This window comes from Gracilinanus agilis, chromosome 3 (genome assembly GCF_016433145.1).
Source record: "Gracilinanus agilis isolate LMUSP501 chromosome 3, AgileGrace, whole genome shotgun sequence".
Lineage (NCBI taxonomy): Eukaryota > Metazoa > Chordata > Mammalia > Didelphimorphia > Didelphidae > Gracilinanus > Gracilinanus agilis.
Genome location: NC_058132.1, coordinates 658,121,445 through 658,146,785, shown reverse-complemented (window position 1 = coordinate 658,146,785; position 25,341 = coordinate 658,121,445).

Below are 25,341 nucleotides of genomic sequence, written 5' to 3'. Positions count from 1 at the left end.
TCTGGCTTCTTTATGGAAAGAAATGCTATTTAATTAGCTGATAAAGAAACAAGTACTTATGAGCAAACTGTTTCTTATATAGCACTGTTCTAGGCACTCTGGAAGATGTGAGCAAAATGTCAGAAAATCCTTTCCCTCAAAAATCCTACAATTTATTTGGGGATGTAAGCCTAATGTGAATTGAAAAAATAAGCAATAGTAATAACTACAGAATTTTAGAGCTAGAAGGGACCTCAGTTGCCATCTAGTCCAACTTAACCCTATAAGGATCCTTTTATCCATAGGGGCAGCTAGATGGCTCAGAAGATTGAAAGTTAGGCCTAGACATGGGAGTTCTGGATTCAAATCTAGCTTCAGATACTTCCTAGCTGTGTGACCCTGGGCAAGTCATTTAACCCCCAATGCTTAGCTCTTATGGCTCTTCTGCCTTGGAACCAATACATGCTATCAATTCTAAGATGGGAGGTAAAGGGTTTTTTTTAAGAATCCTTTCTCCAACACACTGAACAAGTGGCCATTCAGTGTCTGCTTAGAAACCCACCAACTTTCAAGGTAGTCCACTGGGTTTTAGGATAGTCATAACAGCTGGGAAGTTATTCACTTTTCTTTCTGACATCAAGCCTTAATTGTAACTTCTCACACAGTGCCTTTGTCTCTGCACTCTAAGACCCAACAGAACAAGCCCAATCCCTCTTCCACTAGCAGCTCTTCCAAAAAGTAAATAAAACTAGCATGTTTGTCTTCAGTATTGTCTTCTCCAGGCTAAGCATTCACAGTCCCTCCAACCAACATTCTGTGACATGAACTCAAAGCAGCTAGATAACACAATAGAAAAAGCATTGAATCTGGCAGCAGAAAGAACCCCTGAGTTCAAATCAGGCCTCAGACACTTTCTAGCTGTGAACCCCTGGGTAACCTGTGTCAGCATTTGCCTGCTATCTATAACAGAAATGAAGATAATAATACCTCTCACCTTGTAGAACTGTGAGGATCAAATGAGATAGTCATCAAGCTCTTTGCAAACTTTGAAGCACTCTAAACATGCTGTTTACTGTTATGCTAACTTTTGTCCACTTTTCTGGATATTTTCTAACTTATTCATTAACAGTCCGCCTGGAATTGAACAAAATAAAACTATGTGTTCACTTCATAGGGCAGTAGTTAAAATGAGGACAAGGAAGAGAAGCAGAGGGATGTTGTTGACCTTAGCCTCAAGAAGAGTTGTGTTTCAGTCTCACTTCTGATACCCACTGGGCATATGACTCGGGCAGGTCAGTTAAGCTCTCGTTGCATTCATACAATCCAGTAAGCTGTAGGGTAATTGTGTGTTGCTGGAGAGGATGTTCTCACCTAGGAGTAGGTGTCCAATCCAATAGAGAGAAAGACAGACAGATAGATGATAGATAGATAGATAGATAGATAGATAGATAGATAGATAGATAGATAGACAGACAGACGGATGGATGGATAAACAGACAGGTGGATGGATGGATAGACAGACAGACAGATAGATAGATAGATAGATAGATAGATAGATAGATAGATAGACAGACAGACAGACAGACAGATAGATAGATAGATAGATAGATAGATAGATAGATAGATAGATAGATAGACAGACAGACAGACGGATGGATAAATGGGTGGATGGATGGATGGATGGATGGATGGATGGATAGATGGATGGTTGGACGGAAGGACGGATGGACAGACAGACAGATAGATAGATAGATAGATAGATAGATAGATAGATAGATAGATAGATAGACATACAAAAATAAATGAGGTCTAAGTTTTAAGGTACAAATTCTAAGTGCAAAGGCAAATCAGTATAAACAGAAGTTGCATGATAGAATGAAATGTGCATTGGCTATGGAAGTGAGGATACTGTTTGGATTCTGACTTTGCTTCTTCCCACCCATGGGAAATTGGATAAATTGGTACATATGATTTCCAAGTTGCCACCCTGTTCTACCAAGTCTCTGATTGAATTCTGCCTGGCTCTGATCCAGTTGAAATTGATCCCAGATGCTTCTTCTATCATTTTACCCCTGATTCATACTAAGTGCTGGATAAATGCTTGATGACCTCTTGGTTAGTAATTGGTCAGATCTGCTTTCATCCAATATATACCTCCCTCAAGAGTCCCACATTTTGGTTGCTTAAATACTCCCAGTCCTTGATCGCTCAAAAACCTAGGACAAGACATAACTTTCTCTTATGTTTACTACATATATGACCTTGGTAAAAATAGTAATTACAGCTAACATTCACAAAGTATAGTTTATGTATATTATCTCATTTGATCCTCATAACAAAGATGGTGCTATTATTATGCCTATTTTGTAGACAAGGAAAACTGAAACAGAGAGGCTACCTTTGCTCTCTCTGCACCTCCACATTTTTATCTGTAAAATGAAGGAATTGGATGAGTTGGCCTCTAAGATCTCTTGCAGATTTCAATTTTAGGATCCAGTGAATATGGTTCCTGCTCCCCTCTCTCACTCTGACAAATTTAGGTCTGGATTTACATCTACTGGATCCAAATAAACTACCCCATAATTCTTATGATAGTTTGGTTTGGGACCAACTGGTCAACAGCCAATTGTCTCCTCAGGGTCTAGCTTTGTTCGGGATCATTTAACTGTTAGGGTTGTTCAACATTAGGGTCCTGGCTTGTGGTTCATACAGCTGAGACATAAGAAGGGCACTGACAGAGGCAGATTTTGAGAAGAAAAGCCTAACATATGGTAAGACTGGTAAGGATGCCTCAGTTTCCTCAGATGTAAAAGGGAAATCATAAAACACCTACCTCTCAAAGTTGAAAAGAACAGTTGACATAATATTTGTAAAGTGCTTAATAAAGTGCCTGGCATATAGTAGATACTTAATAAATGCTTCCCCACTCCCTGCCATCAGAACCTAGCACAATGCCTGCAAACTTTAGGGGCTTAATAAATGTTAATTAATATGTGCTGGAGGTAGAGAGAAGTTATCACGGTAAGGTGGATTAATTAAAGAAGGCGGTTTTCTGGACGGGCTCGGTTTTGAGCCAGTATTTGAAGATTTGTGGGGGGGTTTTTAGGATTCAGAGCAGAAAGAGGCCTTAGAAAACATTTAATCCAATCCTCTTGCTTTATAGATGAGCATACTGAGAACCAGAGGATAGAAATGAATTGCTCAAGGTCATACAGGTATTAAATAGGTAACAGAAAGCAGAACCAGGATTTTAACCCAGTTCTACTACCGTGAAAGCCAAGATTTTTTTTAATACATCCTGTCAAAGGTTAGTGACGGACTGATAGAGAGAAGGAAGAAGAGAGGAGCACCATGTGCAGAATAAGGAATGAAGATAGGAAGGATTACCAGGTTATTTTAACTAGAGACGTTGGTCCAAATTGTAGATTAATGAGAAAGACAATTAAAGAACACACCAAAATCATTTTAAAATGTTTCTATTAAACTTGATTAGCCTAATAATTATCCACTTTGGGAAACTCCATGGAAAATGAACCCCAAAATCCTCATCCTATTTTCCTCTATGCTTATGAAGTCATCTATATGTATAGATATGTGTATGCATGTGTGTATATATTACAAAAAATTACTTCCCTCTATTTCCCAGATCTAACCATTTAGCCTTGGTCTCTCACCTTTACTTGAATCATTTTCTTTCTTTATCTTTCTTTCTTTGTCTTTCTTTCTTTTTCTTTCTGTCTTTCTTTCTTTCTTCCTTTCTTTCTTTCTTCCTTTCTTTCTTTCCCCTTACCTTCTGTCTTAGATTTATATGAAGTATTNTTCTTTCTTTCTTTCTTTCTTTCTTTCTTTCTTTCTTTCTTTCTTTCTTTCTTTCTTCCTTTCTTTCCCCTTACCTTCTGTCTTAGATTTATATGAAGTATTGGATCCAAAGCATAAGAGTTGTAGGTAAGGGCTAGGCAATGGAAATTAGGTGGCTTGTCCAGGGTCACACAGCTAGGAAGTTTCTGAAGCTAGATTTGAACCAAGGATCTCCCATCTCTTGGCCTAACTCTCTATCCACTGAGCCACCTAGCTGCTCCTATTTACATTGTTTTCAATTGCCTAAAGGACATAGTTTCATTGGTCCTAGCCCCATGGGTCTACCAAACCTTACCAGTCCTCTACACTGAGGTTCTTCCCAGAATCTGCCTCCCTCAGTGCCCTTCCTATGTCTCAGCTTCTGGAGCTGCAAAGCAAAAAAGGATAGTTGTTGCCCTCGACAAGCTTATATTCCAATAGAGTTAAGTCAAGATCTACTACTTTGTACCTAACAGGTCGCCAAGCCATAGTCTCAGGAAGAGCCACCCAGTTTGGAGCTCGAAAGTACTCTCAATGATGCTTCAGTCTCTCCCATGTTAGCCATCAGAACGTATCACATGAGTTCACATCATCATGAGAACAAAAACAAATTATTTAAGGTAGAAAACATGGCCATTGCGAGAAAGTCTCAAACAACAAATAGCATCAAATACATCACGTGTAATCACTGCCCTGATGCCACTTACTTGCATCTTCCAAATGCCCAGCCCTCGGTTAATGAGAGCCATTATTAATGAGAGCTCTGCCATTGAGCACCTCTCTTCCATCCCTGTTCTAAACTGATGGGCACAGGAGTCACTCTGGGAGGACTGGCCACCAATGATTTCCTAAAGGGTCACATCTCAATGCTGACAATAGCTGGGGCTCTTGTCATTAGGTGGGTGAGTCCCTTGCTTTACCCACATGATCCAGAAGCCATAGCATGGCAGAGGGAAGAAGAAGGTTCAAGTGCTATATGTCTGGCATCACCAAGAATGAAAGAAGCCCAACAACTCTGTCAGGGCGCCTCTGAGAACCCTCCAGTTTACCGTTGGCAAGAATAAGAAAATGCCAATCACTAAAATACTCCTCCTGCAGGCATCCTTCTTTTTCCCTGCTTGTAACTTCTTACTGCTCTGTAGCCTAATGTTAGAATATCTTCTGCTTTCATCCCTGCTGGCCAAGCCCAGGAGATGTGGACCTTTGGGTTGAACCAGAGGCTTTCATGGATGGCAGCTACTGGAAAAGAGTTTGGAGCTGCCTTAAACAATTACATTGGTTAAACCCATTACATGGACCGCATATCCTTTCACGTGCATAGATTATCTCCCCAAGAAACTGTAACCTTCTCAAAGGAAAAAGACCATCTTCCCTATTTACTAGAACTCTGACTCAGGAATAGAAGAATTGGCTTCAATTCAATTCAATTCAATTGGCTTCCTACCTCTGACACTTTAATGCCCAAATAATTCTAGGCAAGTTACGTGACCTCTATGGCTCTCAGTATGTTAAGCACTAAAACGAAGGGTCTGGACGAGCTAGCCCCTCACATCCCTTCCAGCTCTGCAGTTCAGAACCTCTGATCCTATGTTCAGCCTGCCCTAACCCTTTCATGCAATGTTCTGCCCCACTGGGTGCTCAGAAAATGTTTATTGGATAAACGGCTTCCTAATGTTGATATATGCTCAGTCTGCATGGTATATTTCTTTACTTCAGCCTATGAGATTTAAAAAATGAAATATTTGGAAAGACATCCTCAGGCACAAGAAAAAGTATCAGATCTGATCTGTCCAAGCATCAGTCATACCACAGGGAAACTCTCACATGGGCTAAGAGAAGGGGATTACAATATTTTCAGGCATTTTGCATAATAACAGTTATGCTAAATTTTTATTACATTTTTTTAAGCTGGCAGAAAAACTTCTATGAAAGACATATGGCAAATGGATCACCCTTTTCCCTAATGAGTGAATCCTTACAAAACTCCCTATAAAATGGCACCAGACATTTTTTTCTCCTATAACCAGTCAGGCGTGAGCTCAGGAAAATAAGAATTTTTTTGTTTGTCTATGTTTCTGGCATCACACAAAACAAACAACTTATAAAGTCATAAAAAAAATTGGCAAACTGAACTGATGCTGCTTAAAAGTCCTGCCCCTTTTGATCCCTTCAGTATATATTAATATTGTCAAATGTGTGATTAAGTACTCAAAAGTTCCTCTTTCAACAACATAATAAACTCTCCTTTGAGCAAATTTGTTCTCTCCCTCACCACCATGGCATGTATTTTATAATATTGGAAAAGAGTGATATCTAAAATTAAGATGTTCCTCGCAGAGAAATCCGTGAATGCCATGTTAGTATCCTGTGCCAGATTTTAATGGCTCCTAATGGAGCATGCCGTTCCAAAGAAGGAAGCCTCTCAGCAGTAGAACTATCTTTACCTTTGGACAGTTCTAAATCTGAAAACCTGTTTTTAAATTTGAAGTTCGCTAAGTAACAAAACAAAGTTCTATGACATTTTAAGCATCGATAATCACTTATTTTTTAAGCAGCTGCCTGTCGAAAGAACAAATATCAGAGCTTTATACTCTGAAAATGAATCTAAATATTTTGTACAGCCTGGATCCCAAAGGATGAATCTTCACTGGTGATATTCATCTTTATGTTTTCTTCTTTCCTTAGATGAGAAGAAATGAGAAACTAATGGATTGTTCTCTCATCATTTATTCAAAGCCAATATCATTTGTGTATAACTGATAAAACATTCTGACCGTATTAATACCACTTTCTTAAGTACAGGATGTCCCCAAAAGTCTTCATACCATTTTAAGCTTTTTAATGATTTTTTAAAATTACATTAAGAAACCCCTATTGATGATAAAGTATCTAGAATTCATAGTATCAGCATGATTTTAAAAGTTAATACTCGAAACTATCAATGAATGAGTAGGTGTTTGTTCGATCTATACTATGTCCCCCATAAGACTCTACTAGGCACGGTCTCGTGAGAATCAGTCATTTACACGAGCATGGACACACACGCAAACATGCTATTTGGTGAATTCCATCTAAAATCTCCCATTTTCAAGGTCTCAGAAGCCCCTCCCCAATGAGTTCATCCTACTTTCCCCTGTCAGCGTTCCATCGTACTTCACCATGCTCATAATAATTAGTGGCCATCAATCTCTCAGGGAACGAGTGGGACATTGTATTCAAGAGACATCGCTTGCTATTAATAAGAAATGAACAGAATGTAAAAGGAGAGAGAGAGGGTTTCCATTATAAAAAGAGGAGAAATCAAGAAAAAAATCCAAAGAAACCTGCTGTGGGTGCTATTTTTCCCCAGTAGCTCCCAGCTCACTGTGTGCCTAAGCACTCCCCCCACTCCAGGTTTGAATGTGTTTTGATCTGTAAAAGAAGTCTCTTAAATAGAGCGGAGTGTGTCCGCAGAGCATCTCTCTGGCTGAAGGAATCATCACCTCATTGAAGTCTGAAATAGACTTTGGACCACTAAATCATTACTCTCCACAGCGAACGATGCCAAGTCCTGAGAATGTAAATCTCTCCAAATGAGAAAAAGGATGCTGGATCTGATTATTAATTGCTGAGCGTTCTCTTCATTTTAGACCTCGGTGGCACCCAGGGGAGATGTGGTTTCCCGAGCCCACATTTTCCCAGGACCTTCCGAGTTCAATAAACACCATGCACACACCATATATGTGCAGAGTTTGATGTGACTGCTCCATGTCAGAAAACGCCGAGAGACTCGGCTACAGGCGAGCTAGCCTCATGTACTTATTATTCAAGGACTAGTATTTAGAATACCTATACCGCCTGCTGAACACTGCAGCTCAAAATCCCTATGGGCTTACTGTGAACCAGAACCACATTTTTTCCCCCTTCAGTGATTACTGAGTTAAAAAAGAAGCGGGGAAGGCTGGATAGAAATTCTGTACTAGCAAAAAAAGCATAACTCTTCTGCCACAATTTAAAACAAAACCCTAGTCCCCCCCCCACTCCCTCTCCCCAGGGAGAAGAGAAGAGGTTGTTGTTATTTTTAATAGGTGTCCAAAGCATTAGGAATGTGGAAAACTGGGGAGAAAAGGCTGCTTTTGCCCCTCGCTTGATTTATAAGATGCTTGCCAATGTGGATGGTAAATACTGTATCTCTCCATAAAAGTACTCTCCCCAGGAACATTGCTTCGGTGTCATCTGCCTCTTTACCCACGTTTTAATCGCTAGCTGTGCCATCTCTATGCACACAGACATTTGCAGAGATAGAAATACACACAGACACAAAACCCTGGGCTGGCAACTAAGAGCAGACGCTGTGCCCCAGCTCCAGCTCCAGCTCCGCTAGATCTTGGGAAATTCACTTTAGTCCAAAGACAGGCAGCCCAAACCAAAGCAAGCAAGCCAGCAGACAGCTCTCCACCATGAACAACAGAGTAGCTTATTTAGAAAAGGCAATACATTACCAGACGCATGTTGAAGTTTCTGGAACACCTGCAGGTACAAGGAGGCTGGGAAGCTGCTGCCTGTGCCGGTATTCCGTAATCTCGCAGAGAGCGATGTGTGTCGGGGAATATCTGGCGAGAGTGTGAGGCTGGAAATCCTTTTGAGTTGAGCTTACTCTAGGCATCAGAAAGCCTCAAAGAGGGAGGGAGGGAAAAAAAAAACCAGCAACCCACAGACAGCTAGATGAGAAACTTCTGGCACCTCTCCAGCTCAGGAATGAATTCTCTGTAATTTGGAGATGGATAGTGATGGAAATGAAAGGAAACCTCGATTTCCAGATTTCCAGATGAATTGGATCATGCCTTAGTGGTCATGCAGAAACGTTCAGGTAGCGGTCTCTGGGCTCATTTTAAAACAGTCATCAAGGAACAATATAGAATGGGGGGGACGAATTAACTGGCATCCTTTAGAAAAGAGAAAGGCTACTCTAGCCAGCTCCCCAGGATGACTGGGGAAACTTCTGGTGGCTCACTCCATCAGTTATACATTTTATTAATCCCAGCACGGAGGTAAACTAGAAAATCTAATTCCTTTTATGTAGAAAATGGGATTTATTACTTCTTTTATAATGCACTTCAGACATATAAATACATAGATTTATTTATGGGGTTTCGGTGGCTTACGTAAAATTACCACTCTACAACTCAGATAAAATGCGAAAAAAGCTAATTCACAAGTGGGGAGGGGTGTTTTTCATTCTCTGGAGCTGAACTGAGTCCAAATATTTAAATTTAGAGCTGGAAGCAAAATAGGATGTAAAGGAAGAGCCCTGAACAATTGACACACGAGAAATATGGTTCCACACGTGAATATTGAGTGTGCAGGTGGGTACGGTCTATAAATACATAAATAATTAAGGGCAGGAAGAAAGCAGCTTTAGCAAATTAAGTTTTTAGAACAACAGCTGAGACTTTGGGGGGAAGTTTGCAAAAAGGTTAATGATTTATGGACACAACCTGCAGTCCTTCACAATGACTAAAGAATACCGAAAAATGGAATTTGCCCGGCCATTTCACTGTCTCCAGTTGCACAAAATGATGTCAGGTGCCATCTCACGGAGACAATATGGACTCCGACAGAGGAAAGAGGTGAAATACCTTCCCAAAAGCCCTTGGTTTAAGCATAAGTATTCCCTTCACCAAAAGGATACACACATCGCCACACCTTAATCAAATGTCTTCTCAGGATAGAGGAAGACAAAATTCAAGCCAGTATGTTGTCGAGTCTTATCATCGACCTAGAGAGACTTGAAGGACCTAAGAAATCATTTCATCCAACCCCTCTCTACCACTCCTCCTTCCCCACCCAAAAAATTTAAACTCCCTGGAGTCAGGCACTATCCAATTTTCAATTTATTATTTCCAGCACTTTGCAGCATCATGACTGGCACATTGTAGGCATTTAATCCAAGAAGACTTCCCAGATGTCATTAATTTCTGACCTAGTGGGCACTCCTGAACTTCAGCATGGTCTCCAAGAACTTATGATCCTCCAAAATCACATCAGCTCTGAAGCTCATGCTTTCTCAGAACCCCCTCCAGACTCATTTCAAATCCAGCCTCAGACACTTAATAGTTGTGTGACCCTGGGCAAGTCACTTCACCCTGTTTGCCTCCATTTCCTCATCTGTCAAATTAGCTGGAGAAAGAAACAGGAAACCACCCCATTATCTTTGACAAGAGAACCACAAAGAGTCGGACATGACTAAAAATGACTGAACAATAATAATGCCACCAAAGCCCTTGTCAGTGTCAAATATTTCGATATCAAAAGAAATAACACTAAATAAGGTGGTTTTTTTCCATCTAGCCTGCTATCTCTAATGTATCCTGCAGTTGGATCCTACTCTATATGCTGTCTCCTTTAATTAAGATGTGAGTTCCTAGAGAGTAGAGAATATTTTCCTTTTCCATTTGTATTCTCAGCACTTAGTATAATCTTTGGCACCTAGAAAGCACTTTATAAATGCTTTGGGATTGATTCGTTCATATACATAAACAGGAAGAGACATTTTCCTTACTGTATTCTGACAGAGTGACCTTAGCTAGTCTCGTGCCATTCTTTTCATTAGGACCCAACTTTAATTTGAGTAGGCTTAGTGTTTGCAATCCCTGTGAAAGATAAGGTTAGCATCAAGACAAGCTACCATTCCATCCTAGATGCAGCATTTCATAAAGTAACAAATCCACAAAATCTAAAAAGATTTCAAAGGCAAGACATAATCCAAACTAAATATAATATCCTTAGAGGACAAAACAGGTCTCTAAGGGCAAGCTCCTATTTTTTCCAGTTGATATTTGAACCTGGATATCTGATTAGATGAATATCACCATTCCTGACAAGTGGTCCATCAGGTCAGGTATTTAGAGTAGCTGGCATTATTAGTTCCAGAACACCCCAAAAAAGTATTCAGGATCATCATTATCATCTCATTCTTCTTATTGTTTTGGATGCAATTCAGATAAAAATCATTTGAAGGACAAATTGTTGTCCCATTGGTCTTTCATATTTAATCTTCACTAGATTCTTATGCTGGGAGATGAAATAACTATCTTTTACATCTTGATGAGAATAGAAACGTGTAAGATTATCTTATGTAAGCTTCTTTAAGACAACTTGTAGCAGAAAGAATGATGGGAATGATGTGTACTCTGTTTTCTTCCCACATGGTTTTATTTATTTCACTGTCTCTATATTTTGGAAGTTTTCATGTCATGAAATTTGGAAAGTAGAAAAAGCAAGCATGGCTCCATCTATTTTAAACATTCCTAAAGTTTATGGATAAATATAATGGTCACATAAATATAGGCAAGAATTTTATTGTGATAATGCTCTAGTTTCAATAGTCTCTTTTTGTGAATTCTTAAAGATATTTGCTGGGTTGTATTTGTATTATTGAGATTTGCCATGGTAGTTCATAATGAGTAGTAATAGTGAGCTGTTGCCTTATTACTCTATTATTACTATGATAACTATTTTTACTATTATAATTGTAGATTGATGACACAATCAAATGGCTTGTGCGGAGACAATTCTTTTTCCCTTGTTGCAGGAAATACTACCTTAAGAGTCTTGATACAAATGAAGGAACTCTAGCTCAAGGTACAGCTGGGGACAAAAGGTAGGAGCAATATACATTTTTTTTTGCAAAAACATTCACCAGTACTAAGACCAGAAAATGACTGGGAGCCCTGAGTCCCAGGCAATGACCCAATAATGCTAAGCTTCAAATTCCTGAGAATAAGGGAAAGTCTATATTTAGATGCAATATTTTGCAGTATTTTCCCCACTCTCACCCAAAGATGTTCAGTCTCATGAGTCATTGATCTACAATGAAGTAAGTACCCTTTAGATTATTTTAACTATGAATGGATTATTTTAGCTACTCACACTGAGTCAAAACTGGGTTTGTCATAACTGGAATCAAGAATGTTAAGGAGCCAGGAGGGTCCACATATCTATCTTAGAGATCAGGAATTGTTGAACTGTGGGGTGAAATGTGAGGAGTTGTCAGTCTACTAAAAAGTTTTTGTTGTTCAATCCGTATACACACATATAATTTCTTTTATAGTGATGAAAAATTTAAAATTAAAGGGTCACATCAAATTGCAGTATATGAATGTGATGGAATATTATAGTTAATTAAGCAATTATGAAAGGAATAGTTTCTGAGAAAATGAGGAAGAGTTTCACAACCTGACAGAATGAAGTGAGTAGAACCAGGAGGACAAATTATGCAACACGAACTATATTGTAAAGACAAAAACTTTGAAAGACATATGATCAATTCAATGACCAACCATGGTTCCAGAGGAACAAGGTTACCTCCACATGTTACCTTTCTCCTGCCTAAGAAGTGATGAGCTCAAGTTGCAGAATGAAATATACATTTTTGGATACAGCCAATTCAGTTATTTGTTTTGCTTGATTATACATATTTGTTACAAAGATTTTATTCTTATTTTTCTTTTTATCTGGAGGGTGGGGAAAGTGGTAAGGAAGGAAACTAAATGCTTTTTTATTTGGGGGAGAAAAAAAGTAAAATAGAAAGGTTTTGTTGTTATGGTGGAGAGAATATTTTTCCCATAGTGGCTGGTAAGCTAGCCAATAGAAAGTTGCCAACTCTGCACCCAGACATCAAAGGTGGGCCAGAGTAGGTCCACAATCTCAAGCTATATCACTTCCATTCTATTATGTGGCAGATTAGTGACTAATAGAGACTAAAGGTACACCCCAATTTCACCTGTAACCAAAGGTAGGATCTGATGCCCACATTTTGTCTGATGAAAATTGGAAGGTCATTAGCCACATCCACACAGACTGATTCATCACAGATGGGCATGGCCAAACTCTCTGAAAATTGATTTATCAACTCAAGGATATTTGATGGCAAGCCCTGATTTAAAGGACAGAAGGAGATGGCATATTCCATGACAGCCTCTTCACTTAGAAGCTGGATTGGTAGGACTCGCAAATATGCTCAGTAATCTCAGCATTAAAGGGTAGATATGAGAAGTCTACTTGAGCTCTGAAGGAATCCTCACATTGCCCATTAAGGGACTGTTTTCTGTGAGATAGGAAGATACCTGCTTGGTAGGATACCAAAAAGTTATCTTGCCCCCATTCCCTGGGAAATCCCTAGCAAGGACATCCATGAGGAATTTTCACTGGGCCAGGAATGCTAGGACTCATTCCATATATTGAAATATTCTAGAGGATTCCAGCTACTTTCCGAAAAGAGGTTCTTAACCTTCGTTGTATAGTGGATCACTCTGGCAGCCTGATAAAATCTTTGGACCCTTCTCAGAATAATTATTTTTATTGCATAAAATTATAATCAAATAAATACTTTAATTTTAACATTATGATAAAATAGAATTTTTTTAAATTTGAGATTTTGAATTTGAGAAACATTATAATAAAATAAAGATGTTTTACCCATCCAAATTGATGAATCCCTGAAATCTATTAATCATTAATAATCTCTGTAACATGGACTAAGTGTCAGCCTTGTTAATTCTAGCCATCACCTGAGACTAAAGTCTGGTTGTCTCCAAGTAGTGCTTTTTGCTCCCAGTAAAGCCTGTTCCTCAAAAGTCTGTGATGACTCCATCTCTGGTGTCTATTCGAAGGAGTCTTTGAGAACAGAAAATAGCTCTGCCACTATGAGCCACGATCTATTTAGGGAGTGAAACAGCAACAACCTCTAGACATATGCCTATGATTCAAGCAACTACTGCCTCTGAGGTAGATTGCTCTTCGAGATGAGGAAAAGAGTCTAGATGCTTCGAGTGAGTCTGGTCAGCTCAAGACCAGGTTTCTGAGTTTCTAAAGTCCAAAGCATTTTGAGGGAAATAGGAAAGCATCTGGGAAAGAAAGAATGAATGCTAGGATGGTGATAATCTATTAGATCAGGAAGCCAAATTCAGTAAATATAGGGGAACTGAACATTTGTAAGACTCCGTCTATCTCCCAAAGCTTTTAGCCTTTCATGGTGACTCCAACTCATACTATTAGAAGGACCCTAGATCTAATCTCTTGCGCCTCTCCTAAATTAGCCCTGCTAATCATCAATGCACATGCCAGGGCAACCCATGATATACTCACAGAAACATACTTTTCCTACTTATATCTTAGAAAAAAGACTTCAGGTAACTTTACACCATTTTCTCCGAAGAGCATGCGGTAACTTCACCCTCTCCCACCACTGATCATCTTTTCATAGTAGAAGAACTCCTGGTATCATTGATCATTGGAGTCTATAGCAAGCTCAAATTGAAACAGACCACTAAACCGTATGTAGGGATCTCTATACATCAGAATCCCCATTTTTTACTAAGAAAATCATTATCTGTGTTCTGTTGTATTTTTATTTATTTGGCTCAATAGTTCCCTATTATATTTTAACTTGGTTCAGGCTATGTTAGGGACTGGGGCCATGTTTGACACCTCTGCTTTAAAACCCGCCATTTCCCAGTGAGATAGAGCTTTAAGGGCAGATTGGTATAGAATCGGATCAATAAACAGTAGATCTGTGGGGAGGTGATCCTGATTTCCTATTCATCCAGGCACTTGTTTCCAGATTCCCAGTTCTGGTAGGATAATTACATTTATAAGGGCAGCCATCAATGGCACAGAGGATAGAGCCCTGAGTCTGGAGTCATGAAGACTTGAGTTTGAATATAGCCTCTTCCAGGTACTAGTTATGAGTCCTGGGAAAATCGCAACTTCTGTTTGCCTCAGTTTTCTTTGCTGAAAATAAAGGTAATAATGGTAGCTACCCTCCCAGGGTTGTTGTGAGGATCAAATGAGATAATAAATGTAAAAAAATCAACTGGCACATTTTAAGCACTATATAAATGTTAGTTAGTAGTGGTGGTATTTATCCACTGGCCCCATATTTTACGTGGCTATTTTGAACTTGAGTTGATATATACTATATCTGGGATCCAACAAATTCATGATTAGTTGCTGACTTCTTAAGTTATGGAAAAATAAATCGATCATAAGTCAAGAGCTGGCATATTATGGTCATCAAACCCAACCTCATTTTACATACGAGGAAACTGAGCCCCAGAGAGACTGTATCATGCCCATGACTACATAGCCAGAAAGTGTCTCAAGTGAGTTCTGACTCCAACTCCAGCTCCAAATTGACCCACACATACTACTCACTCTTTTGGGCATCTGGGAAGATAGGACTCTGACCTGAAAAGAGTTTTTTTTTCTAATTTGAAGGGATTAGAGCTAAAAGGGATGGAGAATGCCACTTTGCAAGTTCCGAGTGGATAATGCTTTATTGACTTTACCATTATTTTACTAGACTAGTAAGCTATTTTTTTAACCATGACCAAGATTTCAATGACTAAAACAAAGTTGGAATAGGAGGAAGTGGGAGGTGGAGAAAAAACCATTGAGTAAGAAATAATGATCGACAGATAATCCTAGTAAAAAGGAGCTCAAGAAGGCAGAAGGAGAAGGAGAAAATTGGTTAATTGATAGTCATCTATCTCATGTGTCTAAGAGCTGGCAGGGCCAATCTATTACATATATGGAATATACATATATCACATGGGCCCAGAAGCCCCAATAAAGTATCTTATAGAAATCTCATACTGAGATCATTATATAATACCCTCCCATGGGTCCCCTAGCCAACTAGGCTGGTGATGGCTATCAATATGGTGCTTGACTGTTGGCCATGCTCATATCCTTTCTTCCTGCTAGGGCTGCTGTTAAGGATCAAATTTTCCCTCTCATGTTTCAAATTGTGCCAAGAAAAGTCTCGTCTAACACAATCCAGTATACAGAATTTCAGAGTTGGAAGATGACTTCAGAAGTCAACCAATCCAACCTATACTCCAAAAAGGACTCCCACTACAACTTCTCCAGGTAGTGGTGATCTAGTTATTTCTCAAATATGTACAGGAAGCAAAAGGTGAGGCCTCCTAGAAAATATTATTTACTTCCAATATAGACTATTCCAGTTTTGTTGTTTTTGTTCAGTCATTTCAGCCATGTTGGACTCTTTGTGACGCCATTTGGGGTTTTCTTGGCAGAGATACTAGAGTAGTTTGCCATTTTCTTCTTTAGCTCATTTTCCAAATGAGGAAAGTGAGGCAAAAAGGGTTAAGTGACTTTCAAAGGGTCATCGAGCTAGTCAATATCTGAGTCCAGATTTGAACTCAGGAAGATGAGTCTTTTTTACTTCAGGCTCAGGACTCTATCCACTGTGCCACCTAGCTGCCCATTCCAAGTTTAAGCAATCCTAATTGTTAAGAATATTTTTCCTGACATCAAAACTAAATCTATCTCTTTCCAACTTTCATTCCTCATTCCTAGTTCTCTCCTAGGGGCTACATAGAACAGGTCTAATCCCTCTTCCCCATGACATCCTTTCAAATACCTAAAAAGAGTTATCATGAATCCCTTGAGCCTTTCCCCTTCTAGGCTAAATATATCCCATTTCTTTTACAAACCATTATTCTGACATGAGCTCAAGTCCCTTACCATCTTGACAGCCCACTCCTGAATATTCTCCAAATAATCAAAAGTATTTCAAAAAATCTCAGATCATCTAAACAAATATTAATGTCAACATCCCACCTTTCCCATCTGTTGCATTTCCTGGATATTGATGCTTCAGGTTAAAGAGTAAGGCTCATTACTGTTTAGGGAAAATCTGTATGTAGAGCTCAAAGCTTTGATTCCAACACTGATCCTCCTCCTTTCTACCTCCTCCACTAGAATGCAAACAACTTGAGGGCAAGGATTATTTTGTTTTCTATTCCCAAAACTTGGAAGAGTTCCTGGCAGAGAGTAGGTACTTAATAAATTCTTGTCAAATAAATGAATGAATAAATGTTTCATGGGAGAGAATTTTCCATGTTTGAAAATATGTTCCCCTTTATTTCAAGATTCTATTAGCTAATAAATATATGTGTATACACATATATATATATATACATAGAAAACTAATAACCATTCTTTTCCAAATTGATAGAAGGCCAAAGGATATGAATGAAGTTATCAAAAGAACTTCAAAATATCCACAACATTATAAAAATACTCCAAATCACAAATAATAAAAGAAATGCAAATCAAAACAACCTTGAGTGTCATAAAAAAAAATGACAACAATTTTGGAGGGATGTGGAGTGATAGGCACACTAATACATTGTAGGTGAAGCTGTGAAATGGTACAACAATTTTGTAAAGCAATTTGGAATTATTCAAATAAAGTTACTAAAGTGCCCATATCCTTTGAACCAGAAACTCCATTACTATACTTATATCCCAAGGAAAACATTTATAAGAAAAAAGTCTCCATATACCCCAGAATATTTATAGCAGTACTTTTGGTGATAGTTAAGAATTGAAAACAAAATGAATGTTCATCAACTGGAGAGTGGCTAAACAAATTGTGATACATGAATAATGCAATATTACTTTGTTGTAAGAAATGACATGTGTGCCAAGAAAACAATTTACACAGTAACTACATCAATGTAAATGCAAAGAATACCAAAAAAATCAAAAAGGAAATGTAATAAAATTATAAAGTCCAAGTGGTCCTGCAATGAAGAGACATGTGAAGATACCTGCAAGTTGTTCACAGGTGTTGCACATCACACATGATTATTTTTTAACTTTTTCAATGGATCCATCAGTACTATTGACTGTTTTTTTCTCTCCAAAATAAACAAACAAACAACATAGTTTGCCATAAGGAATGGCTCTCTAAGAAAGGGAAAATAAGGAATTCACTGTATGTTATGGTGAAACCAGAAACAGTATCAATAAAAAAACTTTTTAAAGTATTCTACTAGGTAGACAAAGTTTTTTTTTTCCTTCAGTTTTCGGGCTTTAAAAAATCAGAAAGCCTTCTTCCTGAAGCCCAGACAGCTAAGGGCAGACTGACTACAGTAAATAAAGATGGACCCAGAACCATGTACAGAAATTAAGATGAAAATTACCAAGTGTTGATTTACTGTTGACGTCTTCTTTCTAAGAAAAGAGATTTAGATTTTTTTGAGCAGTGGGTTCAAATCAACTAAGGGGAATAGAAAGCATAATGGGATGGAACCCATGGTCACTACTTGGGCTAATTCCCCTTAGATTTTAGGAGTATTTATTTCTACTGCTACTGAGTTGCAAATTTGTTGAGGGGCATTTATGTCTAATACATCTATTGATAATAGAGTTTCCATCCCATTTTGAAACATTCTAAGAGATGTTCCTATGCCTGTTCCTTCAATTGTTTCAATTCTAGATCGTTCAAGTCTAAGGGTAGCTGGCTTGGTTTTTTTAAGTGCAACAACGTTCTTTTAATTAAAGTTTCAGTGATCTGGCCATGGTTATTTTTTTTTCTGAAAGAGAAGCAATATCAGCTTTTCCATTCAGAACATTTCATAATAGAAGCCTCATAGACTGCTGTGACTGACAGTAGCAGAAGTGAGCTCACAGCAAACCTTCTCTGTTTATTTAATTCTTATTCTGCCCTCAAAAGACCAAGCCAAGAGGATGAATACACTCTGGTTATATGAACCATTTGGCTATTTAAGGCAAACAGTTGATGATGATGCATAAAAGCCTAGTTTCATAGCTTTCAGATTAGTATTTTCCCCACAATTCAATTTTGGTTTTAAAGTATATTTTTGAGGACCCTCAGCAAACTTATTACTAGGTAACAAAGCAAATGTCCTACATGCAGATATCTGTGATACCCCTGATGTCGGAGATGGATCATATGGAAACATGGCATTCCCATCATCCCTCACACTCATTGGTAAGTGACTTTGAATAAAAATGAAGGACCAAAATATAGTTGTCAGGTCTGTGAGTTCATTTCATGGATACCATTTGCCCCTCTTGGTAAAGCTGCATTTAGTGTACGTAGATAATGGATAATTCAAGCCCACGGAGGGAGCTCATTCCTCACCTCCACCTTGTCAGATGTACCTCATGCATCAACAAGACCTTTCCTTATCCTTCCCACACACGCCCAGGATCAGTACTCTCTCTGGAAATCATTTCACATTTGGGGTAGCTAGGTGGCTCAGTGGATAGTCAGACTTGGAGAGAGGGAGTCCTGGGTTCACTTAACTCCCAACTGCTTTGTGACCAATACTTAGCATCAATTCTAAGACAGAAGGTAAAGGTTTTTTTTAAAAAGAAATTACTTCACATTCATTTCTGTATGTTCCTTACATTTGCTCTCTTATGTACATGACTCCCAATAGAATGTAAGCTCCCTGAAGGCCAGGACTATTTCATTTTTGTTTTGCTATCCTCAGCGCCTAGTACATCCAAGCACTTAATATTTATTTAATTGAACTCTGTTGAACCAAAATCAATCAATTAATAAGTATCAAGTGCCTACTATGTGCTAAGCACTGCACCAAATCCATTGACACAGAAAAGCCAAGAACAGCCACTAAATCCTCTATTAATCTGAAAAGCATGTGTCACCTGCGATATGGTAGGGGCACATGGTTAGCTTTCTTCACTACCATCCCATATGGGACTCACTTTATATTCTGCACTAGAAGCATTTGTGAGTGACCCATTTAGGAGCTGGCAAGCAACCACAGCCAGAACAGCTAAGGCATGGAGGTTTCTGGTGGCTAGCTAGTCCCGGAGGCAATAATCCCATGACCAAGCCAGGAACCACAGATGTTAAACAGCCCAGTTCCTCCATCATGGCCTGAGTGGCAGAAAGCCATGGAACAGTACCTGAAGCCCTGGCCAGGGAGCTACTTGGATGGTTTGATGAGTCCTATATATTTGGTACAAAATCAAGAGCTGAGAAAAACAGGCACAGAGGAAACCCTGCCATTGAAGCTCTTCAGAGAGCTCTAGCACCAGTATGTGGATTCCTTTCATGGAAAATAATTATATGATTCTTCTTGCTTACTGACTTGACAGGAAGAAAGTCCTTATTCCTCTGGGAGTGACATGAAGGTCACATTTTTGTAGACAAATAAACTGAGGACCAGAGAGACAAAACAGCCATTGACAGAGCTGAGGCTCAAACCTAGAGTATCTGATTCTAAATCCAACACTTTCCCTTTGCAAAACTGCCTCAATATATCTCATTATGCCTATGTGCCCATTAATAATTATATCAACAATAATAATGTGATCGATACCAGACCTGTGATGTCATTGGCATAGGAATTCCCAAGTAAAGAAGTGTTCTCTCTCAATGCAAGCCGGCCCTTTTTCTTAGAAAGTTGCAAAAAGCATGGAGAGATGACCCAAGAACACAGAAGAAAAACAATTGCTTGATCACAAGAACACACAGCCAGTATCTGTCAGAGGGGAAACTTGAACCCAGGTCTTTCTGACTGTAGACTCAGCTCTCTATCTACTAGGACCATGTTGCTTCTATAACAAAAACCATAATAATAATAGCAGTGGTAGTTATAATAGTGAACATTTATATAAATATCTTCTGTGGTAGCCTGGAGAATTGGTTCAGTTAATAATCATTGGCATCCATGCTCTTTGGGTTAGAAAAAAAATTGTAAATTGAGGGGATGCCCTTTGATTGGGGAATGGCTGAACAAATCATGGTATCTGTTGGTGATGGAATACTATTGTGCTGGGAAAAAATGATGAACTGAAGGAATTCCATGTGAACTGGAATGACCTCCAGGAACTGATGCAGAGTGAAAGGAGCAGAGCCAGAAGAACACTGTACACAGAAACTGAAACTCTGAGGCACAATCAAATATAATGGACTTCTCTACTAGCAACAATGCAATGATCCAAGACATTTCTGAGGGACTTATGAGAAAGAACACTATCCACATCCAGAGAAAGAACTGTGGGAGAAGAAACACAGAAGAAAAACAACTGCTTGATCACATGGGTCGATGGGGACATGATCAGGGATATAGACTCTGAGTGATCACCCTAGTGTAACTATCAATAATATAGAAATAGGTCTTGATCAATGACACATGTAAAACCCAGTGGAATTGCTCGTTGGCTATGGGAGGGGAGTGGGAGGAGAAAAGGGGAAGAACATGAATCATGTAACCATGGAAAACTGTTCTTAATTAATAAATTAAATAAAATTAAAAAAAATAATCATTGTCATGGGTGACTTGGAGTTGAAGACCAAACTATCTGATACTGTCTCTACCTCTGGCCACAAGTGAGCTAAAGACCAACTTGGACTCTGCTCCCAAGGAACATCTAAGGCAGAGAGAGCATTGATCTTGATGGAAGGGCACCCCCTGACAAAACTACTTGACTACAATCCTTTAAGTACCTTTCCATATGGGCAGTCCATTTATTTGACCATAGCCTTCTATCACCCCTCAGTTTCACAGGGATAACCAAATGTGCCCAGTTGTTTTATGCAGCCCCTTAGCCTGAGAGCTTCTCAAAAAGTCACAGATATAGAGACTGAGTCATCTAGTCTAATACCTTCATTTTACAAATGAGAAACAAATAACCAGAGAGGAATGGACTTGTCTAAGGTTACATGGACAATAAATGGTAGAGCCAAGACTTGAACCTGGGTCCTCTGGCTGTAAACCCAGCGTTTGACCCATATAATACATGCCTTCCAAGTGCCATATTTATTGTTCTTGTAATTCAGTCATTTCATTCATGTATGACTTTTTGTGAGCACTTGAAGTTTTCTTGGCAAAGATCCCGGAGGTTTGCCATTTCCTTCTCCAGCTCAATTTACAGAGGAGGAAACTGAAGCTAACAGGGTTAAGTGACTTGCCCAGAGTCACACAATTAGAAAGTGTCTGAGATTTGAACACAAGAAGATAAGTCTTTCTGATTCCAGTCCTGGCACTTGATCTACTGTGTTACCTAGTTTCCCAACACCACATGAGCAATACGTCATTTTCTTGCAAGTATATACACAGTATATATAGATCTTTTCAGGTCCCTAAAATTGTGTTTTGGAATTTGGAGATTATTCCATTACTTTCTGGGCCTAAATACAAATAATAGTCAATAAACCAAGTCATAAATTCCAGTCAGTGGATCACTAGAAAGGAAAAAGGTAAACACAAGCTGCAGACTATAGGATTTCATAGGATCGTAGATATAGAGTCAGCCATAAGGGATCTCTGAGGCCATCCAAACCAAATCTCACTTTCTATAGTTCAGGAAGCTGATGTTTGGGAAAGTAAAATGACTTGCCTAACTTGCCTGAGATCACTCAGATAGCAAGCAACAGCGGAAGCTATGTCCATGCTTCCTCATGGAGTAAGATTTGAAGTTGCTGAGGACCAGCCACCAAAGTCAAAGTCTAGGAGGAGACTGCCTGTGGACCACTGATTCTTCAGACTGGCGACAAGATGGGGATAAGGGTACAGCAAATGACCCTCCTACCACAGACAGTGAACATGTTGGGCTCAGCAAATATCCATGTGGGCATATAGCAGGCAGCACACTGCTCACCATCAAAGGATAGGACTCTCCTCAATTGTTCCCCATTACTTCAACTACGATAACAATTCTGTTAAAAAATACCAATAACAGTGATTAAATATGGGCTAGTTGGCAACCCTACCTGAACACTTATGACTCCAACCTCACTTTGGTAGTCTTCATGTCTTGTGTCTTCCATTATGGTAAATGTCATTCTAGAAGATCACGTATATAACCAGAAGGATTTAGAAATTTTCTGTTGAAGAAACAACATCTTGCTTGTAGTTTTCACCCATGGAAGTGAAAAGTCATCAAAAGATACAAAAAAGGCCTTTTTTAATCTAAATTGGAGAAGATACAGGAAAGTACCAACAAAGGACATGATGGAAAATTAATTTCTGTTTTACTGTGCTAAGTGAGGACAGTGTGATAGAGTAAAAATGGCTCTGGGATTCAAATCAGACTACCTGGTTTCAGATTCTGACTCTTGACACTTTTTTACCCAGAAGACCTCCTTGTATGACTTTCTGGGTGCAACTGTGTCTCATTTAAATCCAAATCATGTGCAAGTCAAGATATTACTCCATGATGTCATTGGTCCTCTTCTCTTTGAAGGACAGATAACACTGGACCTCAGTCTCAGTATGTACAAAATGAATAGACTGGGCTAAATGACCTATAAAGGTCCCTCCCAGCTCTAAATCCTATGGACAGACTTCTTTTAAAATGAGTAATAGAATGATATATTGAATGAGGATTTCTGCTTTTGAAATAAAAGTGGAACAAGCTAGTGAAATGGTCTTTAAAAAAGAAAAGGAAGTCCAATTAGCAATTTCAAAAGTGACAACCACCTGAGAAAACATGATTACCAGAGAATGCGGCAGTATATGAACAATTACTAAGGAAATAAGGAGGCTTGAACAAAAAACCCACCCTTTCTTTGAATGCTAATACAAAGGCTTATCCATGATTAATGTCACTCCAATGATGGCCTTTGAGAGTCTCAAATTTCTGGGGCCAAAAAGGCAGAATGTTATGACTAAATTCCAAGGTGGAAGACACAGACAGTCCCCTTAATTTATTCAGCTTACATAATATCAATGTCAAGGACAAATGTAAATCTCAGATTACAAAGGATTATGCCAGAACTCAAAGTATAGATAACATTGTCCAAGTGCCCCTTTGTCAGCAAAGATTAATTGAGATTAATATTAGGTCTAGTTTTATTTAACATTCATTAATGATCTGGAAACTTCATGTTAATTAAATTCACAGATGAGTCTAAATTGAGTAATGCAGTTAACAACTTGGAAGTTAGAAGAGAAAAAAAAACACAGAAGCCTGGAAGAGAGTAGAAATTTAGGCAAAAACTAATAAAATAATTTCCAAGTTGGAAATTTTTGCAGAAAAAGAGAGGAAAAAACTGAGCAATTCCACACTATAAAATATTTTGGATGCAGTTCATGTGTGCTCTGAGGATCCTTGTCTCAATTCTTTCTCTCCTAGAGGAGTTCCTGGTCCCTAGAGTCAAGTTGCTTACATCTCCCCTTAATGACTCTGTAGATAATCTGTGATGAATCAGAGATGATGCTTTAATGCCATCAGCTTGAGCCCCCACTGGTGTTCTTTCCTCCAAGGTTACTAGTTGCAAATCATAGTCAACTAGGCTTTAGTAGTGTTAAGAAAGATGTTCAAGACAATGATCCGTGTATAACTCAGTTGAATTGTTTGTCAGCTCCAGGAGGGGCAGAGGAAAGAGGGGAGGAAAAGAACATGAATCATGGAACCATGGAAAAAAATGTTATAAATAAATAAATAAAATTTAAAAAGATATTCAAGAAGGTAATACAATAATAATAGTGGATATGAAATATACCAACTCCTGAAATCCAATCTTCTCGGAGCATTTTGGACTAGTTAGGTGGTACAATAAAGAGAATACAGGACTTAGAGCAAAGAAGACCTGGGTTTGGCTTTTTCCTCAGATATTTACTAACTCTATGAGTCTATTATTCAACCTATTTACCTCAGTTTCTTCATCTGTTTAATAAGGATTATAATGGTACCTGTCAGGATTAAATGCAATAATATGTATAAATTTTCCTTTGTAAACATTAAAACAATATATAAATGTTAACTATTATTATTCTAGATTTCATAAGTTGTCTTCTTTTTTTGGTAGCAAGATTTTTGTTTTGTTTGTTTTGCAGGTAAATGAATAAGTGTAAATATGAAGTTGCAAAAGAAGTGGGGCATGTTTGAGGGGATAAGTAGTATCCCCTCAAACTAGCATGTATATAGTGCTTTAAATTTATAAGTGCTTTATATAAGTTATCTCACTTAATATTCACCATAGTACTATAAGGTAAGCACTCATTACACTCATTTTACATAAGAGGAAAATGGCTGCAAAAGGTTAATTCATAACATGTACCTTGTCCAGAGTTGTACAACTAGTAAGAATCTGACATAGTATTTAGCCTCAATTATAACCCCATTTCTACTGACCCCAAATCCAGCGATCTATCCATTATACCATGCAATGTCTCAAAATGAGATGATCACACTTTATCGAGGGCACAGGAGAGTACTCTACAAGAGGTGAATTAGATTACTTCAGTGCAAGCTGGGCACCAAGATGAAGGCTGTATCTCCTCTTTTCACCTCCACAAGTTGGATTCTGGAATAATCTTCAATTCTAAATTCTACCATCTGCCTATTAGAGTTTGTCTTCTTAAAAGGAAGACATATGACAGGAAAAAAAAAGATTATCCATCTTAGCTATATGCCAGGAGCCTCACAATCCCTACCCATCCCATCCTACTCCCCCTCTCCCATATAGAGTTCCATGAGCCTCTAAAACAATGCTTCTTAATATTTTCATGTGATGAGAGAGAGGAGAGAGCTACTTGTGGGAGAAGACATTCTGTGTTCTCCTACCATGTGGGTGGAAGCAGCTTCTTTCCATTGGCCATGTAACCAGAACACACTGTATCTTTAAAACCACCAGACATTCTCTCATTCTCTCACATTTTCTCTCTCTCTCTCTCTCTCTCTCTCTCTCTCTCTCTCTCTCTCTCTCTCTCTCTCTCTCTCTCT